This window comes from Sphaerodactylus townsendi, linkage group LG07, assembly GCF_021028975.2.
Source record: "Sphaerodactylus townsendi isolate TG3544 linkage group LG07, MPM_Stown_v2.3, whole genome shotgun sequence".
NCBI classification, from domain to species: domain Eukaryota; kingdom Metazoa; phylum Chordata; class Lepidosauria; order Squamata; family Sphaerodactylidae; genus Sphaerodactylus; species Sphaerodactylus townsendi.
In genome coordinates this window covers 33,202,981-33,229,670 of record NC_059431.1, presented here as the reverse complement: position 1 = coordinate 33,229,670, position 26,690 = coordinate 33,202,981, and the positions used below count along the sequence as shown (strand labels likewise).

Here is a 26,690-nt window from a genome sequence, read left to right as displayed (position 1 = left end):
ATCCTCAATCCATTGACTTTCATTTCTCTCTCTAATGTTGTAATACAAGTCTTTTAGCTATAGAAAGGACATAGGTCCATTTTTGTTTACCATCAGTTAGTCTCCAAGAGGTGAGCAGACAGTCTAAAAGTATACTAGTGTCAAGTGTCTGTCCCCTAGTCTACCAGAACTCTGAAATTATCAGTCACACCAAAAATTTAAAAACCAAAGTATGGCAATGAAGGTACACTCTAAGGACTCCAGTGCATCAACCAAGGTAGGGTCTATCTCAGCACCATAGAATGAAAGACCAAAGTATAAGTATAGGTTCACACCATGCTTAACCTCGCTTTCCATGCTCCAGTGGGGCAACATCCCTACGGTCTTGCTGTGTCTGAAGCCTCCAGGCAGTCAAGGACCACCATACCCTAGGGCTATGCTAAGAGCAAGCTAGGCAGGCCTGTTATAAAATGGTACTACCTTTCTTAGCCACAAACCTTTTCCCCCCAGTGAAACACATAGGCCTAACGGTTACAAGATACCTGTTATTACTCTACTTGATAGCATTTCTAGATGGGGCAGGGGGGTCTTGAGCCCCAAGCACCACTTCTGAGGGGTGAATTTTGTGACTGTACCACAGAGATCCTCTTTTACCTCCCAAAATGAACAAGGCCAGTTGAGAAATTCCTAGTGGACAATGCCCTGGGACAACCTGTTTGACAGATGCAGTGGTTCAAAGAATTCCCACTGAATTTTTTCAGTATTTATTAGGAATGGTTAGATATTGGTAAAAGAAACAAATAAGTGAAAACCAGATTTGCCATCTGTGTTTCAGTCATTTGATGACATATCCTGTTTTAGAGTGGTATCTGACAAGCAGGAGGGACACACAAACTAGGGTTCTTGGAACCCTAACATAATTCTTTTGGCTTTTTTGAACCTTGCACCTTCTGCATGCTAAGTTCATGCACTTCCACCGAGACATAGCTACTCTTTGTATTAGGCAAACCAAAATTTCTGAGCAGAGTGCTTAGTTTCAACTGTGCGTTGCACTTTTAAACCACAGTTTAAATGAGTTACAGTTAATTGTGACATGTGAATTATCATGCTGTGGGTCTAGAAAGCTGTACCACTGCCCAGACTCTGATGACATGGACCAGAGGTCATTGGTGGGTACGTATGAAATGTTGAAAACATGGTGCCACAATAAAAGGGCTACTATGGTTTTTGGGAGGGGGTAGGTGGACAAACACAAAATGTTCGGTGCAGCAAAACCAAGCATCTTCCTACCAGGGGTCTGTGAATAGATGCTCCCTGTAGACAAAAAGATGATGCCTCCAGCACTGTTCTGGAAAAAAAAAAAACTGCTGCTCTAATAAAGTTGAGTAAAACCGGAACTGGCTCTCTGCTTTGATGAAGCAGCAGGGGGGTGCCAAGAAAAATACTGGTGGACACCACTGCGACTGCAGACAGCATGTTGGGTATGACAGATAAGAATTCTGCACAGGAAAAATTTATCTCTCACCAAGAAGTTGGCTCATTTTTTCAAAATTTATACTACAAGAAGCAAACCTAATTCTATTATAATCAAGAACATCATCAAGCTTTGTTCTTAAACTACAGGAACCGCCTGGTCTGTCATCAGTTTATCAGTATGATGCTTCTAGGGTCCAAGCCTATTACTGAAAATCAGACAAACACTAGTTGCAATCCCAGTGCATGTGCCCCAAGTATGGACCCAAACCTTACTTGCTCCATCCACTGGATGGTATTCCTACCAATCAAAACAACAAGATTTTCCATAGCCTGTCTAATACCATAATACATTAAAGTAGCTGTGATGACTGCTTTATTGCTGATTCTATTTAAGCATTTCAAACCACTATAAAGATAGTTCAACAGGATGTGGCCTCCTTGACTGAAAAGACCTATAACTTTTTTTTCCTGTGCTTGCAGAGAACATTATCAATACAGTAAAGAGCTGTGTGATAGTTTCAGAAACCTGTAGACTACACCTCCTCGAAGGAGATCAGAGTAGCATTTATACATTTCTTTTATTTTTTCCCCAGATGGGGAATAAAAATAGCTTACAAAAAGTTTTAAACCTTTATTGGGATATAAAGACAAAATCCAGGAAAGTTGGCACAAATACTTTAAACAAGAAATAGGAAACGAACAACATTTGTAACATGCAGCATATAACATTTTTCTGGCTTTGCCTTTGAGAAAGGTGTATTAGAAAAGGTACAACATAGAAACCCATGATATTCTTTGGGATCTTATATGCTTTGCAAATTGATGGAGGATACTCCTTTACACAGTGTTATTGATATGCAGAATTTGCTGCCCGAGAGTATAGTGAGGGGGTCACAGGCATAGGCAGCTTTAAAATGGGACATATTCATGGAGGATAGGTCTATCAGTGGCTAGCAGCCATGGTGACAAAAGGGAACCTTCACGTTTACAGGCAGTCAACCTCTGAATTCCAGGAGGCAACATCAGGGGAAGGCCTCAACCCCCTCAGTGGTGGCGAACCTTTGGCACTCCAGCATGGCTGGCAGGGGCTGATGGGAATTGCAGTCCATAACATCTGGAGTGCCAAAGGTTCGCCACCACGGCCCTATATGCTGTTATTGGCTCTCGAGAGTAACTGGCTAGCTACTATATGAGACAGGATGCTGGACTAGTTACACCACTGGTATGATCCAGCAAGATTCTTATGTTCTTATGGCCCTTGAATACAAACATTACCCACAATTTTAGTTTGCCTTAATTTTGCTGCATTTTCATTTTCCAGGAGCTATCTTGAGCACTGTTCATGAAAAGGTGATACAAAAGGTGTTCTAAATAAAATGCACTACAATAAATACATTCTCTAGTCTGTGGTTCAGTTATAATGACAAAAGCACAAGAGGATGGATAAATTAGCTCAATGATCTACAAGCCATTGCATATCTGCTCAGCTCTCCCAAAAGAAAAAAATGTTCTAGATGTGCACTTCTGTGGCATTAACAAGGATTCATTGTACAAAAAGTCTTCTTTAAAAGTGTTTGCCATGGGCAATTTAACATCATTATTGTGATGCAACCAAAAAGGAAAGTGTGTTAATGGGGATAACTGTGAACTATGAATTCGGCAAATTGAGAAAATTTCTGCAGAATGAAGCTCCAACCGGTTTAGCCAAAGCTTGCCCTCTTCCATCTTTTGGTGTGTCATGTTGCAAGACAGAACTCTATAGCGCTGCCAGTTATAGAAAGGGGGAGAGAATCAACGTAAGTCCACATTTGTTTATTTAGTATCTTCAAATTCAAAACAAATGAGGTAAAACATGTCATTTTATCAGTTTATATGTTCAAAAATGGTCAAGAATTTTAAAGACTAGCAAATCAATTATAGCTTAAGCTTTTTTGACTCATGTCAGGTGAATGGTGTACTAACTCTCAGCTGGCAAATAAAACACAAAGAACCAAGCGGCATCTACTAAACAAAAGTTTATGATGAAACAAATCTGTCAGTCTTTAAAATGCCACAGAACCATTGCTTTGATTTCAACCGTCAAACATGACTACACTTCTGAAATTGACTTCAAGTTTGTAAACCCAAACATTGGGGAAAATTCATCACGTCCCTTCTAGGTTGAGAATACATGTTGCCAACAAAAATTAAAAACACATTTATCCACTGAGGTGAAGCAGTGACTGCAAACAGTACCCTCCTTCATTATGGCTACTTTCAGCACTCATACATCAGTTAACTTGGGAGGATTATGTATGACTGCAGCGTCAAAGAGAGAAAAGTGCAATTACCACTAACCAGGGATACCAACTATCACAAAAGTCTCCCCTAGTGCACAAGGTAAAAAAAAAAGGATCACAATGAAGCTGCTCTTAATGCCACTGAGATAAAGGATTTTCATTTGAAAAGGTCTTATTCCACTCATGCTTCTGGGTTGGATCCCGTTCTGCTACCACATTCTTACAAAGGAAGAAACATTCCCTGGTATTAGAGGCTCTACTGTGTGTGCAGGTAAGGGTATATGTTTGATTATGTGTTCTGGCATTGCAGGGGGTTGGACTTGATGGCCCTTGTGGTCTCTTCCAACTTTATGATTCTATGATTCTAAACAGGCTTGATGTATGACTTCTGTGCACCTTTGGACAGTTATCTCCTTGGAAGAAGTACCACCTGATGAAACACTGCTTCCTGACCATGACTAATTACCCCCAAAAAGTCCATGAATGTTGTGGGGTCCCAACACTTGTCTCTCTCTGTAGATGCAGGTTTTCCCACCTTTACTGAGACTGAGCTGTTCAAGTAGTGTGTGAGAGTTTTTAACTTAAGTTCCAATATTGTCGCACACTATAACAGGTATTTCAATGGCTTATCTGCTCAGCCCTTGAAAGGTGAAGAGTCTTTTTATTTAAAACAAAACATTCTTTTTTAAAAGGCATAACTGAATTGAGATGGTTCGACAAATAAAAATAAAGATTTACTGAGCGCAAAGATGGAATTAGGACACATTTCAACAGATGGAAATCAGGCAGGAGCAAACTATATACAATCTTTAATTTCTGTTACAGGCATAGAGATTTTGAAAAAAAAACCTGGTCTCTCAGTTTCTCAGATGTTATAAGAGAGGGGGTTTTATCTATGAGGGTACAAACTTGTCTTAAATTACTGAAGTTTCCACAAAGTTTCTGAATTCTTGCAGACTAGGATCTTTTATTTCAGTACACACAGACTGTCCTCGGTAAATATCCACTTTAGAATCTTCCTCATGAAGAAGAACATGGATATACCAGACCAGGGAATTCTTTTTTGAGTATAATTCTCTTACAAACTGGCTTCAGAATTCTTCTTCTCTCAGTTTCTTAGATGTTTTATGAGAGGTTCTTTTCCTGTGGTGGTACAAACCTGTCTTAAATTACTGAGGTGTTTCACAAAGTTTCTGAATTCTTGCAGGGGCTGGAATACTTTTATTTCAGAACACACAGCCTATCCTCTGTTAGATATCCACTTCAGAATCTTCCTCAGGAGGTAACTTAAGCAGAACATGGATACAACAGACCCAGGAACTCTCCTTTGAGTATAATTCCCTTACTAACAGGTTTGAGAATTCTTCTTCTGCCTAGAACAGGGGTCTGCAACCATGGCCAATTGGCCATGCTGGCAGAGGCTGATGGGATTTGTAGTCTATGAACATCTGGAGAGCCGCAGGTTGCACACCCCTGGCCTAGAAGATATATTCCTCTCCACTTTATTTTTGATCCCGTGGAAAGTCCCTCATGATTCCACTTCAGCCTTGACCAAAAATAAACACCCCTTTCTGTTGTCTGTGTATCTCTGCTTTCAGCCGATGCTGACACATTATATATTTCAGTCCCGGCTCACTCTTCTCTAACTGAAATTTCCTCAGAGTAGATTATCACACACAGCACCAAGGTTTTGAATGTTCACGGGTCAGATCCAAATCTCTCTCATTTCCTTTCCTCTCAGAGAGATAGGTCCTCCCTCTCCTTGTTAGTTGCTGCACCAATCAGAGTTCTGTCCTGCTCTTATGGAAATTTTTCTTTTCTTTTTTGGACTGCACTTTGTTACCAGCTGCACATTTAAATCTTATTTACCTGCACAGCCTACTACAAATGTCAACAGCCAGAAAGTGCAAGAGTGCAATAGAGAAAGTATTTCCTAAGTACACAGAGCTAAACAGATAAGGGGGATTGGGGATTCCATCGACAGAGAGCCTCTTGTGCAAGGAAGGTGCCTTCTCATAGAAAACAATGCCTCTACTAGCACAGAGAACAGATCTGTGGAATCCACTCATGGCACATTCATGCACTCAACAAACTTTATTGTGCTACTGTGATGGTTGTTTTTATTATCTTGTTGCTCACCGGCCTGAACCCTGCGGGGGAGGGCAGGATACACATTGAAACATAAAATAAATAATACAATAAATACACCTAACCACACACAGAAGAATCAATGTCCCAGTAATCAGCAATAGCCATTTGTACAGTCTCCTCAAATACAGAAGGCTAATTCATTTAAGGAAAGGTCAACCCAGAGCTTCAACAGGTCCCAGAAACCAAATGGTTTGGTGTGTTAGGATGGTGACTGAAGGCATACAGTTATGTTTGGTGATCAACAAGTTCCAATATAAGGTAGTTTTTATACTTCTATTATATATTTGTACAGTGGCTTCTAGAAAATGTATTTCTTGCCAAACCAAAAAATCCATTGTCTACAGCCAAGCTCCATGCTACGGCCGCATCTGTTGCAACCCCTCAGACAGAAATTCTCACATGCAGAATCTACACCAGACATTTCTGAAATTACAGTATCTTGATGCAGTAAAGAAACAAATCAATAAAGCCATAATGATATCAAGGGATAACCTCCTACAAGTCCAAATGAAACAACAACAGGTGGTCTCATACAGCTCTCAGGTCAAACAAGTTCACCATATCATTAACAATCTACAGTCTATGCTGCATAATGATACTCTCACCCTTTCTTGCCCTCAGACAGCAATTTAACTTCAAGCAACTTTTTACCCACAACAATACCCTTCCTAACATGGACATGGACTCTGGGATCAGGGCCTGTAACAACCAAGATGTTAGCTCTGTCCCCATGTACTCTGACAACACAATCACCATCCTAACACCTCTAGCCATACCATCTCTGTTCACTCACTTGTTCATCCTCCATCATTATATAGGCCAGTGGTTCTCAACCTTCCTAATGCCGCGACCCTTTAATACAGTTCCTCATGTTGTGGTGACCCCCAGCCCTAACATTTATCCATTTTACAGATGGAGAACACTGATGAAGAGTCTTAGGCAACCCCTGTGAAAGGGCCGTTCGACCCCCAAAGGGGTCGCGACCCACAGGTTGAGAACCACTGATATAGGCTATCAAATGTCAGCAATGCCTTTCCACTCTCTACAAACAGGTCTGAAATGAATCTTACCATGATATGCTCTGAACATGCCAGTCACAATCACAGGTAAAACATTAGGAGCAAAGACTACCAGACCACCACCACACTGCCTGGAAAACCCACAATACCCATCAGTGGGAGAAAAAAAAATGTCCAGGTCTTTCCACTGGTGACCCAAGAGTGGCAGACCTCAAACAAAGAAACATGAAAGGCAGATTGCCATGCAAGATTGCTGAACTTGAGTTCATTAAGTTCAGGACAAGTGACTCTCCAGGGCTGACGATGAACATAAGATTCTTATCTTACTACAGATGCTAATTTTCTACCCTCAAGCATATAACCTCTGCTCTAATCAAGCAGACAGACACTGTATCTTTGTATCCTGAGTTCCCTCTTCACAAGACCTGACTGGGCTCTAAGACTCAGAGACCTCCATTCCTACTCGCATCTGACAAAGGGAGCATTGACTCTTGAAAGCTTATATCTTGGAAATCTTGTTGGACTCTTAGGTGCCACTGGACTCGATTCTAATTGCTCTAGTGCAGACCAGACCAGCTGCCCTCTGAAAATAGAAAACAAGTTGTACAGTAAACAAAACACAGTGTATTATTCGAACAGAAATATATCTTGACAGCCACAATAAGAGGGCCAACCAGTGCATTTGGATATCATACAGGAGTTTTATTTTGAAAGTACTTACACATGTTATAATGTATTAACTATTGCCAAACTCATTCCCATTTAAACAATAACTTATCACTGAAACAATATACATAGGCTATATCTACCAGACAAAGGACTCACAAGGACTTTTTGAAGATCATCTCATTTCCCCTTCCCACCATTTTTTTCTTTGCCTTCTCTGAAAGCCCTTATAGCTCCTTCCTTTTTCCTGCCTAAACAGGCCTGGAAAGTGCCCTGGCCCCTGCCTCTTACTGAGAGAAACCAAGGCCTGATGGCTGGTAATACTGTTGTGATTGCCCAGCAACAGACACTGACAGCATTCATGTCTTAAGGTTACAAGTACTTCTGCTTCTGTTTTGGGGAGTTAACCCCAAAATATGTGGGTGTTTGTTTACCGCAAAGCTGGGGTTTTTTTTCAGGCTTGAAGAAAGATTAGTCTTGTCTGTATCCACAGATATAGTTATCTTGAAAATATACTGATAGCGTATATGAAAATTTTTCACATTATACACTTTAAGGGAGCAAAACCTTACCCTAACATGCATTTAAAAATGCAGCTTTCTCAGTGTTCCCCAATCCCCTGATTTTTCATCAGAAAAAGAGGGGGGGGAGAGAACATAGCAAGTTCTTCTTCATAATTCAAGGGGCTTTTTTCGCAGGTCTTAACAACAGAGGTTTGTATCCCACTCCTTGACAGAAAGACTGCTGGGTAACCTTGGGCTAGTTAGAGTTATCTCAGAACTCTCTCAGCCCCACCTACCTCACAAGGTGTCTGAAGGGAAGGGGAAGGGAAGGTGATTGTAAACCACTTCCTTACAGAAGAGAAAAGCAGGATCAAAACCAACTCCAGCTCCTTCTAATTTGACCATGAAAATAACAACACCAATCCACAAATGGCAACTAGAGCATGCTGCTAAATCTGAAAACTACATGACCACACAATAATTTTGTTACATAAAATATAACAAATAGATAGAAATGCAATGCCATATTTTGAAATTAAGAGCCACTGAGAAGTAGTGGTCAGACTAGGGTACTGGAGACCCGGGTTCAAATACCTACTTGGAAGCTTACTGGGTGACCATAGGTCCCTCTCAGCTTAATCTACCTCATAGGGCTGCTATGAGGATAAACTGGAGCAGGGAGGAATGGAGCCTTGGATACTCACTGCAAGGGTTGCTTCTGCTCTGAGGTCAGGGGAGCATTTGATATGGGCGATTCTCACCAACTGGGTCCACATCTCAGAGAGGAAGTTGTCCTTCCATCTCCTTCCAAAGCCTCTAAGATGGGTTGCAGGCCCATTAAGAGGAAGGAAGTAGAGGGAGGGGAGTGGAGAACAGTACTGAAGACAAAACAAACAGCAGAGCCAGAGGAGGTGTGAAAAGAAGGTGTAAAGAAGGAAGACAGGCTAGAGAGGTTAGGAGACTCTCCTCCAGGTCTGAAATCACTCTATGAGAAAAGCAAGTTAAAAAGGGTGAAAAGCTTTTTTCCCCAAAATCAAGGCAGGAAGTAAAACTGAGCTGGATGACTTTGAACTAGGAGACAGAGGTTGTTAAAGTTAGTCCTGCCTCCCTGAGGAATTGGTCAGAATTACTTTCTCACCTCCACCTCTTCAACCTCAAATTCCACGTGAAGTGTTAATTCCAGGATAATACTGAGGAAGAAATCCACTGCAGAGGGAAAAATCAGCAAAATCACCCACTCCCCCATTAGCAGAAAAGTTAGGCAGACTCCAACTAGTGACTAATTTTGCTCCGTTGTAAAATGTAGTGCTGCTCATTACATAAAGAATTGCCATGCCAATGACAACAGATTTCAGAATTATGGAATATGTACAAGGAATCAGAATGCAGAAAATAATGAAAGAAGCCTCTCCAACTGTTTCAGAGGGACACGGAAAGAGAAGGTGCAATCCCATAACCTGCTCCTGACCTTAGAACCATAACTAGAAGGCAGCATTACATCAATCCCAAGCCTGTGTGAAGGTTAATCACAGTTGGGGCAAGCAATCAAATCTGTGGAGACATCAGGAAGAAAAATGCAGGACAGATAACTCCACATGGCACCAGTTGATGACTGTCAGAACAAAGTGTACTTCAAAAGGCACTCTAGCAAAAAGAACACTGTATTGTATTTTAATTGCCAGAAACTAACAAACAAAACCCTAAGCGTTTACTCTCAGAAGAAATACCACTTGCTATATTGATTTCAATGCAGAATAAAAACTTTCTCAGTCAAAAGGGAGGCTTATTACTCTTTTTATGGTATTGCTCTTAGGAACACTGGGGGACTTTTTCATATCAGCGAAGCACGTCTTTTTATACCAGTTCCGGAAAAATCTAAAGGCTGCACGCAAGACAAAGATAACTGAAACCAAAAATCAAGTTTAAACTGCCATGTAAGTAAACTGACTATTCTAATAATGACTTGCACCAAATATGGGATTATAATGTACCAAAGGCGAAAGATGTAGATTATGATCCAAAACTGAATGAAAGATATAATCCTGACAAATAGCTGCAATATTAATTACATTCTTAGTAGACTGGGGAATTGCAGTAGTTAAACTAATCACTAACTATATATTACAAGATTTAAAAACAAATTAATGAATACCATCCTCTGAAATGTTAAGAGACAAAACAGATAAAACAAACAGCTTCAGCATCAAGGATGAAGACATTATCAAGGTTCAAACAACTATGCAACATGAAATAGATGGGTAAAAGTAGCCAATGACAAATGGAAAATTGGTGAGGATGAAAAAAAGTTCTATAACATTCTCTCTTTTGGAATGAGTGGGACACTTTTTAAAGAAGGTTTCACTCACCAAAAACAAGCAGTATATACATTTTCATGTAAGACAATCTATAGAATCAATAATTCTTGTACATATTGTAGATGTCCAAAGCATTCAAATACAAGATGTAGTTTATGCACTTAAGGACTGCTTCCAACTTCATGAGAGAAACATGAAATAATTTTTCCCTTTTTCTTATGGATTGATGCTTGTCTTCCTCTGGTGGCTTTGTAAACTATTTGTTTAGGTAGCACAATGGCCTACCTTTGAGACTGTTCCAGAAATTGCAACTGGTTCAGAATGGGTGGCGGGAGTTCTTGCCAGGAGTATATTGTTGACCTGTGCTCTACCATTTGCATTGGTTAGCAGTTGAATTCCGGGTTATGTTCAAGGTCCGGTGTTAACCTTCAAAGCCTTGAGCAACCTGGGACAATTGTATCTGAAGGACTGCATCACCACATATTGCCCCCGAAAGACACATTGATCAACCGGTAGTAACCTCCTGGTAGTCCCTGGCCCTAAAAGCATCCGGTTGGCTTCAACCAGAGTCAGGGGCCCTGGTGGAACTCTCTGTCTCCTGAGACCAGAGTCCTACAGAATTTACTTCAGTTCCACAGGACCTACAAATGGAGATGTTCCACTGCTCCTTTGGTTGAGACAGCTACACTGTTGGCCAACTTGCTAGCCTCCTGATAGTTGTTCCCCTTTCTCCTTTTCCCAATGTGGTAAAGTGGAATTGAAAATTTGAATTATAAATGGAAGGGGGAGATGTTGTTTTATACTACGGCCCTTGTGGGAGCCTATCAAACTTTTAAATTGTCAATCACCATAGTCATATATGGGATTAATTCAGTTTTAATATGGGACATTGTTAGTGTTTATCATTGTGTTGAATTGTGCATTGTATCACTGTATATTTTAATAATGTGTGTAAGCCACTCTGAGCCCAGCCTTTGGCTGGGAAGAGAGTGGTAGCAAATGTAATAAAATAAAAAGAAAAGGAAAGTATAGCCAACATTTCTAGGCCTACAACTTCACTCTCTTCCCCCCCCCCCCCACATTCTAACAGGCATCCTGCTCAAGAGATGTGTTGCTAAGAACCACAGGAAAGCAATCAGCTACACGAATATGTTGAACAAATCCTTGGCTACAGTTTTATTGCCCTGATTAGAGCAGCCCAGGTAGCCCAAGTCCATGGGATCCCAGAAAATTAGCAGGGTTGGCCATACTTAGTACTTGAATAGGAAACCATGAAGAAAGTCCAGAATCTCTAGATGAATGCAGGCAACTGCAAATCATCTCTGAAGACCTCTTGTCTTGAAAACTCTATTGGGTCACTAAGTTGGCTGCAATTTGATCGCACTTTCCATCAGCACAGTTTTATTATGCTCTTACAAAGTTTGTACACAAGTTGGCAAAAAGGTGAACCATGTGTGAATGTTTGTTTCTGAATGAAAAACAGGTTCTCTAGAACAGAGCCTTACAATTACCCACAAGGGAACTATTCTCTGATGAATGGGATAATCTAAGGACCTGTTCTTCTGGTTCAGAGTTCACACTATATATTAGAACTTATCATCCTGGAAGAATAATCATTAATCATCCACCAGTTTGAAAAATTTTATCACATGAATTAATGGTAGAGAGGTTACATGGTACAGAAGTTACAATTTCTGCTCTACTGTAGCAAAAAACCAAGGTTTTTTTTGGTGCTGTAAAGATCAACAGAGTTTGACTGAAGTACTTTGTGAATAGAAAGATGAATATAAAATACCAACAGCAGACTGATCAAAACTTTTATACGTCTAAGCAAATGGGAATTTGAAAATTTTCAGCCCCAGACATTTTAATCTTCAAAATGGAGCAAAAATCCAAAACATCATGACACACTAACAGATGCAGCCCCACTTGCTGAAAGAAAAGTAATATAAAGAATGACTGATAGAGGAGGTATCCATTTCAAGGTCTGGACCAGATGGTGTTCAGGTTATTAGAATACTGCCTCTTCCCTCAACCTAGTAACTTTTGTCTCTGGCATTAATTTCCCCTATCAATTTCCCAAACTGATCAGCTCCCCTTTCCTTCCAGGGTATCTTATTCACTATCTTCCGTTTTTCTTTTGTATTGCTTAGCTAATGCGGCTTGCTATTCAGCAAGCAAACAAACAAGCGCTTGCAAGTACAACTTGTACACTGACAGTTGGGACAAGACATCTAAAGAAAAACTTCCAGTTCCACTCGAAAGAACAATTTTAAGCACTCTAATAAACCTCTTCCAAACACATGATAACATCTAGGCTGAATCCAATGGGTACGCCAGAGCCAGCACAAAAACTCAGGCCTGGAAAAATCCTAGTAACCTGCCATAAACAGTGCTAGTGAAGTGTTACTTCTCAGATTTTCTCAGTACTACAGAAGCTAACGGAGTATTTAAGATTTCTAATCGGTTTTAAGTTGGCTAGAAAAAAAAGTAGATACAACATTAAGGAGTACCTCATCTTTAAAGTTGAGGAATATGAACATAAACATAGCAGGGCATAAATGAAGAAAAAATATAGCTGACTAGTCAGAGATAATGCATCTGAATTCTTAAAAGTATAGATTTAATGACTTCTTTAAAAGCTATTGAACAATGCTCCCTCTTTAACACGAATATTTGTTTTGCACTACAAGAATTAAGGTGCTATGCAGATAAAACCAAAACTTTTTGAAGACTCAGGGAAGTAGATTTAGTAGGTGTTAGTGGGAACTCTTATTATTTGTAAGGGAGGCAAAAAAGGATTATGAGGAACGCATGGCTGCGAACATCAAGACCAGCAACAAACAGTTCTTCAAGTACATCAAAAGCAGGAAGCCAGCTAGGGAAGCGGTAGGCCCGTTAGATGACAAAGGAACAAAGGGTGTGCTAAAAGATGGCAGGGAGATTGCAGAGAAGCTGAATGAATTCTTTGCATCTGTCTTCACCCAATAGGAGGTGAGGAAAATTCCTGCACCTGAACCAAGCTTCTTAGGAGGTGAATCCGAGGAACTAGCGAAGATAGTGGTAGACAAGGAAGAAGTTCTGGCAGCCATTGATAAACTAAATGCTACCAAATCCCCTGGCCCAGATTGCATTCATCCAAGAGTTCTTAAAGAGCTCAAGCATGAAATTGCTGATGTTCTCACATTAATATGCAACTTATCCCTGAAATCAGGCTCCATCCCTGAAGACTGGAAGATGGCCAATGTCATACCAATCTTTAAGAAAGGGTCTAGGGGGGACCCAGGAAATTACAGGCCAGTCAGTTTGACATCTGTTCCTGGTAAATTAGTAGAATCTATCATTAAAGATAAAATTATTAAACATGTAGAAAAGCAAGACCTGCTGAGGAAGAGTCAGCATGGCTTTTGTAGAGGCAAGTCCTGTCTTACAAACTTACTAGAGTTCTTTGAGGGTGTAAACAGACATGTGGATAAGGGGGAACCAGTGGACATTGTCTACTTGGATTTCCAAAAGGCTTTTGACAAAGTTCCTCACCAGAGACTGTTGAGAAAACTGAGCAATGAAGGAATAAGAGGGGAAGTCCTCCTATGGATTAAAAACTGGTTGAGGAACAGGAAACAAAGGGTGGGTATAAATGGGAAGTTCTCACAATGGAGAGATGTAAGGAGTGGTGTCCCCAAGGATCCGTATTGGGACCAGTGCTCTTTAACTTATTCATAAATGACCTGGAAGTAGGGGTGGGTAGTGTGGTGGCTAAGTTTGCAGATGATACCAAATTATGTAGGGTGGTAAGAACCACAAAGGATTGCGAAAGCTCCAAGTGGACCTTGATAAATTAGGTGAGTGGGCTAAGAAATGGCAAATGCAGTTCAATGTAGCTAAATGTAAAGTGATGCACATAGGGGCAAAAAATCCAAACTTCACATACACGCTACAGGGGTCAGTGCTATCAGTCACAGACCAGGAAAGGGATTTGGGCGTCTTAGTTGATAGTTCCATGGGAATGTCAACTCAATGCATGGCAGCTGTGAAAAAAGCAAACTCTATGCTGGGGATCATTAGGAAAGGAGTTGATAATAAAACTGCAAGGATTGTCATGCCCTTATATAAAGCAGCAGTGGTGCGACCGCACTTGGAGTACTGTGTTCAGTTCTGGTCGCCACATCTCAAAAAGGATATCGAAGAGATAGAAAAAGTGCAGAGAAGGGCAACAAGGATGATTGAAGGATTGGAGCACCTTCCTTATGAGGAGAGGCTGCAGCAGTTGGGGCTCTTTAGTTTGGAGAGGAGACGTCTGAGGGGGGATATGATTGAAGTCTATAAAATTATGCATGGGGTAGAAAATGTTGACAGAGAGAAATTTTTCTCTCTTTCTCACAATACTAGAACCAGGGGACATTCATTGAAAATGCTGGGGGGAAGAATTAGGACTAATAAAAGGAAACACTTCTTCACGCAACGTGTGATTGGTGTTTGGAATATGCTGCCACAGGAGGTGGTGATGGCCACTAACCTGGATAGCTTTAAAAAGGGCTTGGACAGATTTATGGAGGAGAAGTCAATCTATGGCTACCAATCTTGATCCTCCTTGATCTCAGATTGCAAATGCCTTAGCAGACCAGGTGCTCAGGAGCAGCAGCAGCAGCAGCAGAAGGCCATTGCTTTCACCTCCTGCATGTGAGCTCCCAAAGGCACCTGGTGGGCCACTACGAGTAGCAGAATGCTGGACTAGATGGACTCTGGTCTGATCCAGCAGGCTAGTTCTTATGTTCTTATGTTCTTATTTCCAATTTATTTATTTACAGTTTTGTTTGGGCAAATTTATCCATTGTTGAAGACTGAAATGGAAAATGCAAAGATGCCTAAGTTTGTATATTTTGTAAATGTTAACCATTTATTGTGCTGATTTAAATTTACATTGCTTATTGTACTTACATTGCTTATTGTACTTCGTATTATTTATAGATTGTACTGGTTACTGTACTGTACTGATTATTGCATTATATATTGATATTATATGTTGACTACGTGCAAGCTGCCCCGAGGCCGACCTTTGGCTGGAGTTGGGCGGGATGTAAATCCAGTTAAAGGAAAAGTAAACATAGCTGTATCACAAAACAGCATAATGTTTCAAAGGTATTCTTCTGTTGACATAATAACAGCAAATCCATTAGAATGACATCATTGAACACTCCCCATTTTTCCTTACATTGTTTGACCCATGTAGGAGTAAAATTTGTGAGTGATCAATGGCAGAATCTACACGCGGCCCTATTGGCATGTTGCACCTTTTCTCCTGTTCAGGAATAGATGTGAAGGGAAGTGCATTTAAGATATAAAGGTTTACCCTTTTTTTACCCAGTGTGGCCGTCCATGATCATTCAAGTCTCTGTCTCTAACGGCAAGATCCAAATGTAATACCAAACTATTGTTTAGCACTACATGAATCAGCTGCACATTTGCTCTCTTCACTAAGCACCCCTCACACCCGCCAATCATGTGCTCAGAGTCAATTAATGACTTCTGCTTCAGAGCAAACCACAACCTGAACCAACAAGCTCCATTTTACACTTCCATTCAAACTAGGACTGTCAACAGGTGAGATGTCAGACACAAATTATTCCAACATGCAAAGGTGAACATGGGCATCATATTCTCAAACTATCCTTTGTTAGCAGCTCACCCACATTTTGACCTTAAGTCAGCCATGTTGTGGCATGATATTTTTTCCCAAATATGATGCCCTTTCTAAAGCAGTTTTATCATTTTCATGAGTATGTTTAAAGATGTACATTTTTGCTGTGGATTTGCTTCCTTTGTTGAAACTGTGTTGAGAATAACTTGAACAAAATATACATGTTGTATTTTAAATATTTTCATCCAACCCCTACCCACAAGACAGATGACAACATATAAAACAAATGGCCATAAAAAGCATTAAAGTAAAAAAAGGACACTAAAAACACTAAAAATTTACTATTTCAGCAGTACTATCAGCACAATTGAAAGCCTTCCTGAAAATATGGTTCTTAAATATGCCTTCCAATGCAGCTGTATAGGGTGATTTTGGAAGACTGCAGCCCAGTCCAGGGCAATCCCTATAAACACCCTGATTTGTTCAGAAGTCATCCTTACCTATCTTAATAGTTGTAATCAATGCAGGACACTCAGGCCCCTTCTGCACACACAAAATAATGCATTTTCAAACCACTTTCATAACTGTTTGCAAGTGGATTTTGCTATTCCACACAGCTTCAAAGAGCACTGAAAGCAGTTTGAAAGTGCATTATTCTGCATGTGCGAAATGAGCCTCAGTGAAAAAAGGTAAGCAGTGTTATCTTTCAAGAATGTTTTATGGTAATTTATAAATGTCCAGAAGTTTAAGTAACTGCTACTTCAATGCATCTATAAGTTTTAATTCTTTGTTGGGAATTATTGGTTAGATTCAAACATCCCTTTAGCACTTCTGGAAACAACTTTGAAAATAATTATGGCCAATCAAGACAGCTGACAATTTCAACTCTTAAGAAGAAAACAGCAAATCAATGCTCAATATCTGATTACAGAAGAGTAAGAAGTGACAGGAACAGTTCACATGCACCCCTGGAACATTGCACATAATAGTCATTTGGCTATTTTTCCCAATTTCATATGGGAGGAGTGTCCAGCAGCAGTATTACATATGTGGTTTAGCCTAGCTTGAGGGGGGGCAATGATGAATCTTCCTAATGAGGATGACTGTTCATAAAATTGTAAGTATCTGCTTGCCTCATGAAAGGTAATTATGCAACTGTCAGAATCACACAGGGCAATTTTGTCTTTTAAAAGTGATATTCACAAAGCAATTTTAATAAACTGAACAATCTCCAGTTTCTTACCAAAGCTCCAAAAGAGATCTGCCATCATAAAAACAGCCACAAGATTATGGTTTGGCTACTCCAGCTTTAACTGCCTATTCAATTACTTTTTATTGACACTACAGAACCAACTGCATAGATTTACTGGTTTTGCTCCTCTCAAAATGACTCACTAAAGACTAGAGACATGGATTTATCTGAATTTATCTAAATTATCTCGCATTTGTCTGATTGCTTCACAATTTTTAACAAAATGATGTAACCTCAACTAATATACTGAGGAACTAAACTTTTATTTTTCTTAATCTCAGAAAGAATAATCCATTTTCCTTCAAAACTGCATGTACACTGAAACACTACAGAAAATATTTCCTCAAGGAAACAGAACTTTACAACAGCGGTGGCCTTATAAACAGCATAGTAGGTTTTAAGACTTTATTGGAAGTTACCAAGCTTTTATAAAAATTAAGCATCTTAGATTAGAAAAATTAAACTACACTGAACAACACCAGTGTGCCCACAGCTATTTTTTCTACCTTTCTCAACATCAATACTTCACTATATCAGTTTTGTAGTGTAGAATGTGAAAAGACACATGCAGGCAAATCTGTAAATAGATATACTGAAAAAAGAACACTGGGCAATTCAGTTAAAAGACAAACTAGTAAAACTTTCCATGAACAACTGATAGTACGTGCACACAGCTAATAGACAGGTTTTGAACCAACTAAACAAAGTGAGCTAACCTATTTTCACACCACCAGATTAATTTGGCTTGCCAAGAACAATAACATGACACTTCTAAACTGTCATAAAAGTCCATTCACATCACTAATACACATATGCCATGTTACCCTTGAATGTTTTGAAAGGTTGTTATCTGTGGTTATGCTAATTTAAGGAACGCTAAGTTTAGAAAAGTATTAAAAATAATACCAGGAAACACCAAAAGTTCAAAAGAAATAAAAATATAGCAGTGCATGGCTTCATGTATCACACAGTGATGCACTTTATCTCCTTGGGAATCACTGCTAGAAATGAAAAGCTGTGTTGGAAGTGATCATTCTTTGTGAAAGGCTTACTCTATTTAGACATCACTGCTTTTCTGCCAAGTATAAGCCTTATAAGGAAGCTGAAGTTGACCGCCATCTATTCTGTCCAGTCCTCTGAGATGGCCAAGAGTAACCTTTTCTGGTGCCTCTGAGGATAATGTACATAGTTTAAGAGAGTTTACATATTTTTGATTGATGAATCAAGTTTTTAATCAACTGAAACTGACCTCTTTCAAACCATAAAAATCAAAATATGGAAGTCTGCTTCTCCAGTACAGACAGCTCAGTTACAGATATTCCAGCCACAAAGTTTACCATTTTGATAAAAGTATTCTACACAGAAAACTATATCTGTAAGGGTTCCCTCTTCAGACACAAATCAATATTCTATAACATAATATTATGCTGCATTTATTGAAAAATTATCCCATTGTAATAACATTTTAACGAAGGAATCATTTGGTAGCCTCCTGCACATCAGTTTCCCAGTGACACCGAGATCTACCCATACAGTCAAAAGATAATAAGCATGAATCAGCTAGCCTGTTCGGGATACCATTGGAAAAGAGCTGGTATATAAACTCTCTTGGGGATACAACCTTGCAAATAAAGCCGAGCTGTTATTACCAGATAGCATCAGTGCTGCTTTTTAAGGAATGATTTATGGATCTGTGAATTGCCTCCAGCGCTCAAACATCTTCGAACTACATGGAGGGTGGGGAGGAATTGACTTTCAAATATTTTAACACAACTTTCTAAAATGTGTGTTAACACGTAGCCATGGACCGGTTAAAACAAATGCACCAGTCTCTCCACGGAAGAACTCTTTTCGTGCACAAAACAAAAGAGAATAGCAACTATTTAAGCAACCCAAACCTTCTCAGAGGAAGAAAGAAAGTTACCGGTTCAGCAACTGTTTCTACAGACGACATGTTTTAAGATCGGGAATGCATAATCGGGCAGCTTCACTTCAATACCTTCTGCTGTGGAACAAAGAAACTTCTGTTTAAGAAGCTTTAACAAAAAAAAGAGAAAGAGAGAGAGAGAGAGGCGACTCTCGTAGATTCCTCGTCTTAAGCGGGGAAAGGCTCGCAAGCACAAAAAAATATTACGAAACAGGAAACCAAATCGACGATCCGGTAAGACATTTAAAAACAAATAAAAAAGGCCAGCAGAAGTCAAACGACGGTCTCAAAATGAAGTTACTAACTCGCTCCATCACGCCCAATATTTAAGTCCATGGAGAAGATTTTGTGAAATTCATTACACAAATACATGACCCCCCCCCCCTTACCTATCTCACACTTGGGGCGCCCAGATTTCCTCCATTTGCTCCAAATCCTCTCCTCCTCCACCATCCAAGGAAGCTTTAAATCCAAACCAAGTTTTCTCCCAAGTCGAGGAAACGAAAAGCGCGCAACAGCTTTGGGCAGGGAGAAGAAGAAGAATGCAGCAGCAGCAGCGCCGAGCTTCACGGCCCAGAGGATGCGGGTGGGGAGTGCTCGCTTCTTCCCCCCCTCGTTGCTCTCCCTCTTCCCCTTCACTTTCCCCTCATCCGACCGGGCCAACCAAGGTGGGTCTCGAGCGTCTCTCGGCTTCTCTTCTCCTCGCCGCTCCAGGTGCCTCCGACGCCGCCCGGCTGCGAAAGAGCCACTTCCGTCTCCCTGGCCGGGAGCAACAAGCAACAGCGGGGCCGCAATGCCCGCGCCTCGGCGGCGCTTTCCCAAGCACGGACGCTCCGGAGTCACCTCGCTAGGCCGGGCCTTGGATGCTGTGGAGCCTGCCGCAGCCCCGCGCCGCCTCCAGGGGCGTGAGGCGGGGAGGAGAGGCTGAGAAAGGGCGAGCAACAAGCCCTCTGCTCCGCTCGGCAGCCTCCCGCTGCTTATTCCTCCCTCCTCCTCCTTCGCCTCCTTTCCTTTCCTCCTCTCTCTCTCTCACACACACACACACACAGAGCGCCTCCTTTCCTCCACTTCCCCCTTTCCTTCCTTCCTTCCTTCCTCCCGCCCTCTCCTTCCCGCTCCCCTCGCTCTGGGCTCGGCCAGGGGCTCGCGGAGGTGTCTCCTCGACGCTCCCCAGGGACAAGGGCGGCGGCAGGCAGGGAAAGAGGGCGGGCGCCCGCGACACGCAAGGGCGGCGGGAGCAGCTCTCCCCTTTCCACTACTACTAGTGCTGCCGCCGCCGCCCAGGCCAGGGGCAGGCACTGCAGCGCCGCCCAGACAGCCAGGCGTGACTGACTGACACTCTCCCTCCCTCCCTCAGTCGCCCCCAGCGCGCAGCTGCACCCGCTCCCCTTCAGACTTCAGCTCAGAGCCAGACAACAAGTCTGGAATGGGCGAAGCGAGCGGCAGGACGACTTGGCCAATCCGGAGAGAGGGACTCCTACTAACAGCCAATCAGTCTGCTCCGGAGGGCAGTCGCGAAGATCATGTTCGGATGTGTGTTGAAAAAAAGAGGGGGAGAGAGAGTGTGCGAGTTCAAGCCATCTGGGAGGAATCTTTTTTTTTGAAGGTTGTAGTTCTTTTATTTAGGTAGGAAAGGGACTGGAGAGGGGGCGTGGGGAAAGGCTGTAAGGGAACTTCGAAAGGGGAAGAAAAGCTGAGAGGGTTGTGTTGTTTTTTTAATTTAAAAAGGTGTCTGTTAGAAGAAGGTGAATGGACTAAAATTGGAAATAGGAAGGACTTGGAAAAGATAAAACAGCTTTAGTATGGGATGAAGGAGAAAGGCAGCGAACGAGGAAAGAAAATTACGCAGCAGGCAACAGGATCGCACTTACATTCACTTGACGGTCACTTGATCTTTCCAACTCCCAACCAGTCATGGTGTGTGTAAACAAAAATTACATATTTTAAAACAGGAACAAAAGACTAGCAGAATTTATTCTAGGATACGTTTCTATGAATCAGAATTTACTCTTTCACCCTGATTCACAAAAGCTTGCTGAATAAATTTGGTTAGTCTCTAGTCTACAATTCGATTCTTGTTTTATTTTGCTGCTGTAGAATAACGTGGCTACCCATGTGGAACTATAAATATGGCTTAAAGGCTGCCAGATGGTCTTCTGTTCTCCCATTTCGTGCCTTTCAAGGCAAAAGCATAATTTTATCAGTCTCCAGTCCAGTTCAGTGGTGACCTGGTGGCTCAATTCTATAGATCCAAAGTATCCTAGCAGCAGTTTTTCACAGGTGCAGCAAGCATATATCAATCTCATTCCTCCTATTATTGTCTTAAAACATGACTGGTTATATATACGGTCTTGCCCCCTGTTTGATGACAGCTGACTTTTGAGGGCACTGAAGCTGCTCATCTCATCCTGGCAGAATCAACCAGTTTTTCCTTGTCATGCCTGCTCCCTTCAGTGCTAAACACATTGAGTTGATAGAGCTTCTGGTTAGTGCTGTGAGTACAAGCAGGGAGGAATCCTAAGTTTGGTCTACAAAAAATGTCCCATTTATTTAATGGGGCTTACTCCCGGGAATTTAGGATTGCAGTGAAATAGACAAGCTAGTGCCAGGGCAAGAAAGCTTACATGTATATGACCTTATAATATAATCACATCCCTTAAAATGTGACATCATCTGTGAAAGAATACGATCGCTTCCAAATCCTTCTGTTGTAGAAGCTGTAACAGTGTCATGCATCAGCAGCAGGCAGTCTTAAAACAATTTGAATCCTCATCACTAAAATATAAAACAAACCCCCAACCCCCTGAAACTGCTCCATAGGGCTAAACAGAGTTATGCCACCCCAGACCATGACATTCCCAGCTTGAAAGCCCAGGTGGGAGTCAACAACAGTTGGCTCCATCCCCCAGGAACACCCTGCCCACCCCCATGTGCCAATGTCCACTCAAATGCAAGCCCATTTCCAGGTTTCGCTGCCATGGAGCCGTGGGGCAGCCAGACATCGGTGTCCTTGCCCTCTCTGCCACTGGGAGTGCCCCTTATGCTGGCAGAAGGAACAATAGTGCCAGCGCAGCCCCACACTGAATCCAAGAGGTGATCTGCCCCCCAACCCCCAGATTGGGCAATAACAATGGCCAGGATACAGGAAGTCCCACATGAGAGCACAAAGCGCCTTTGACATAGGTTGCTGATTTTGTGGTTATGACTCGTTGGCCAGTACTGAATGTTGCTCTAGCAGATCTTCCAATTTGCAGGTACAGTTTTCAGAGCTGTGAATGTTGTAGTTGGGAGGTAAAGCCCTGGTGAATACATGGAACATGATCAGATATAGCTCTTTTAGTTCTATACAGTAGTTAGAACAGTTATACCCAGGATAAAAGCTTTCTGATGGTGTAACAGGGAAAAGGTAGAATGTAACAGAGGAAGTGTTGGTAATGTTAGATGAAAACTGTAAAAAAAGAACAAATTGGAAAGAACAGACTACATCCCCAAACGATTTTTGAAGTATACATTTTTAAATTAATAGGGAAAAGGAAATTAGCAGCCGTGTGCAAATTATTTCAAACAATAAAAAGGCAAAAAAATGACAAATGCAAGTAACACCAAATCAAAAGTTGACTAAGGTATACTAGAAAAATATTGATAAAGGTAACTCAAAAAGAAACAATAAGAAACATGGAACAAGAGAAACCATCCCTGTAAACCGAACAGAGCTACTTATATAGCATTTACTGATTCAGGGGGGAAAGCTTTTGATAATGTCAAATGAAACATATCATTAATAAAAAGAACGGAAAGAAGAATAAAAAACCATTTAAATTAGGAAACTATAGCTAGAATGAACAAATACTGAGATTTATCAAGACTGTTTATTGTTCCTGTACTTTATAATATATTTCTCAGTTACAAAATAAAATAAAGAATTACTTTAGTTATGAAAGGTACTTTGAGCCATGAGAAAAGGCAGGATGTATATGTTTTAATAAGTAAATTAATTAAAGTCCATGGAAAGAAGAAAATTAGGTATAATTTGCAGCAAGTGACATGGCAAATACAGATGGAAAGTTGCATAATATGCTTGTCCATATAATACATTTGGTTTCCAAAATAAAAACTTTATGAAAATGTATGGAATATCCTGTTGTAAGCAAGATCTAAATTTAACAAACTTTTTTTTAAAAAAATGAAACATCTATAATATAAATTAACAGCAGAAGTGTGGTAACCTGTCAGTTATTTTATAAAACATAAAAATTGTTGACAGAAGAAATAAGATTAGTATTGAAAAAGAAATTTATCAAAACATGCATTGAAACATAGTTCTATACCAGGGGTAGGGAACCTGCGCCTCTCCAGATGTTCAGGAACTACAATTCCCATCAGCCCCTACCAGCATGGCCAATTGGCCATGCTGACAGAGGCTGATGGGAATTGTAGTTCCTGAACATCTGGAGAGCTGCAGGTTCCCTACCCCTGTTCTATACTATGGTCAAACAGCAAACAGTAAGGAAGAAAGGAAATGCAGGGTGTTTGAAGTGTAGTGAGGGCTGCAAATGGTATCAAAAGGAAAGACAACAAAGAACGAGCACTGGTTGAGGACCTGTTTGTAATAAGTAGTAATGAACTCAAAATGTGTATGAGGGAAAGAGAAGAAATAACAGCAAGGAGAAGACCAGATATTGTACAAAGCAAAAGACTAACACTGGATAGAAATGCAGTAGTGAGTTATCAGAGTTGAATTTAAGACAGAAAGAAGTAGGATTAAGGGACTACACATGATGATATTTTTATGGCTTCCTGAAGCATGCTGTCACATTTTAAAGCAATTTAGAAATGCCATGAGGACCCAATCACTGCAGCACAGTGGGTGTTCTTGTTTCCTCACCCCCACACCTTGGTAAATGCTGAAATTGATGTGTGTGTGTGTGAGTGAGAGAGAGAGAGAGACTATGGCTGTTTTGGCATTTGATAAAGTGTGAGGGATGTAAACAAGAGCCTTGTGATGCAGGCTCAATCAGGATTTGTCTTTCGAGGCATTTTTAAATAACTTCAAAATGGCGACAGCATCCTCATTGGGGCCATAAGGATGCCATCATGTCTAGTTGCATTTTGATGCTATGATTTTCAGAAAAATCAAAAATCAGGCAATGTTTGTTGCTGTATACCAGCACTGGAACGAGGATCTTCCTTGTGTCCATATTGGGATGTAAGGATATGTGCAGAAAAGTATAGGTAAGATTGAGGTACAGTATTACAAACATCCTAAAGCAGAGAATTGTCTTGTTTGCAATGTGCAAAATACTTAATTAAATACTATTTGGGCTTTGTACCACAACTGTATTGAAGCATTTAATTCCCACCATAGAATTCAAGGGAGACTGAAAGGAATTCTACAAAAGATTTCTTTGCCTATTTTTTATAAGGTGCTTGTATAATAATACGAAGTCAGTTTATTACATCCTGTGTTCATATTTATGAAGGTGCCCTTCGTGCTTCTATTAGAAGAAAAATGTACACCAGGGAAATCCTTGAAGGATCAAGGATTTAGGAATTTACGTCCCAAACCTCTGTCCTATTTTAATAACTCATTCATGGTTTTTGTGATATGCATGAGACTATTAAAAGATTGTTGGGATCTCTTTGAATATTCAATCACAGCTTATTAATTAAGTCACAGTTTAATAATTGTACCAGGTTTTTTTTTATTTGAATGATGCTAAAAAAAAATAGTGTATTTAATCCATGTGAGTGTCCAGGGTAATCAACACAGAGTCTGGCATTTTTCAGAGCTACCAAACCAACTACACTGGCAGTAACTGTGCTGATTTCCACATGCTGTTTGCCTTATGTTCCTTAATCTGGTTCTGGAGGGACCACTTCAAAGGATTAAGGTAGTTTAATTTTCATGCCTCTTTAATCTTTGGCTTCTCTGCCAGAACTGCCAGTAGGGATGGTGAACTGAACAGAACATTGTCCCATATACATTGGGAATAGCTGTGAGTTTGCATACAGTCCACCCAAAATCCTGCATTTGTTAAGTGCCACTGATGTCACTAAACATGTTTCCATTCCATTCAAATCCACTAGATTTTTTCCCCCAATTTTTTTTGTCTGAATAATTCCTATAGTTAAAATAGCTGATCCAACCTGTTGGGTATTTTGGTAAAAACTGCCGTCTTTTCAATAGAATCTTCACATAACTGTGATTTTTAAAGTGTTCATAAAGTTTATATTTGGGAATTAGCAATTTATTCAAGTTACTAATTTAAAAAAATTCTTTACTTCATTGATACCCCATGCTTCTCCCCAATGCAGACCCAAAGCAGCTTACATTGTTCTCCACATCCATTTTATCCTCATAACAACCCTGTGAGGTTGGTTCAGATGAGGGTGTGTGACTGGCCCAAGGTTACCCAGCAATCTTTCATTGCGAAGTAGGGATTTGAACTTGGGTCCCCAGATCCTAGTCCTGTGGTGGCGAACCTTTGGCACTCCAGATGTTGTGGACTACAATTCCCATCAGCCCCTGCCAGCATGACCAATTGGCCATGCTGGCAGGGGCTGATGGGAATTGTAGTCTATAACATCTGGAGTGCCAAACGTTCGTCACCACTGCCCTAGTCCAACATTAATCACCACACTGATTTGCCATTTGAATAGGTTTGTGTGTGCATGTGTGCATGATAGGTTTGTGTGTGCATGTGTGCATGATTTGTGTGTGCATGTGTGCATGATTGTGTGTGCATGTGTGCATGATTGATATATATGTATATATATGTATATATATGTGTGTGTATATATATGATATATATATAATTGTTCAGGTTACTGCAGATCATATTTGTTATTGAATAACCATGTCTATAAACACTAAAATGATATGTTGTGGTCAGAAACTCTGAACATTATTTGCTTTGGATCCAAACTCCCCTCCCTTTGAATGAATACAAAACACTTCAACATGTACCTGTGAAGGAGTGATTTTCTGTTCAATGTGCCACTTCATGAAATGCTGTGCATAAGGACCCCAGTCTTTGGGCAATGGTTGTGAGGCTGGGAAAGTGTTTCCCAAAGGTATCTGAAAAGTTGTCTTTCACTTATGGAAGCCAACCACACATAGATCTGGATCCCTGTCTTCAAATGTTCCAGCAACTAAAGTTTTTCAAGTGTACTTGAACCTTTGAAGCTACTCCTAACTAAGATGCAGGATTTCTAATCTTCATGGAAGAAAATTTTTAATCACAGCTGAGGCTAAAAGGCTCACTTGTTTATTTCAGAAGTAATTTTAGCAATAGGCCATTAGTATCAAACGCTGTCATAAGGAAAATATTACAGATTCTTTTACATCAAATGGCAGCATTTGTTTAGCAATTGAACATTATCTCATATATCCCCTAAGTATCCTTGCAGAGGCACAGCTACTCAGGTTCTAGCTATATGTTAACTTATTTAACTGTAATAAATAAACAGGGTAAAAAGCATATG

At 40.6% G+C, this 26,690-nt stretch overlaps 1 protein-coding gene across 1 annotated transcript in view; it reads right to left on the bottom strand.

Annotated features, from left to right (window-relative positions):
- ERBIN (erbb2 interacting protein) overlaps positions 1-20,560 on the bottom strand; it is a 99,878-nt gene extending 79,318 nt beyond the window's left edge. The window contains exon 1 of the mRNA XM_048502866.1: positions 19,595-20,560. The gene's annotated coding sequence lies outside the window, so the exon portion shown is untranslated. The remainder of the gene's footprint in view (positions 1-19,594) is intronic.
- Between the last annotated feature and the right edge of the window lie 6,130 nt (positions 20,561-26,690).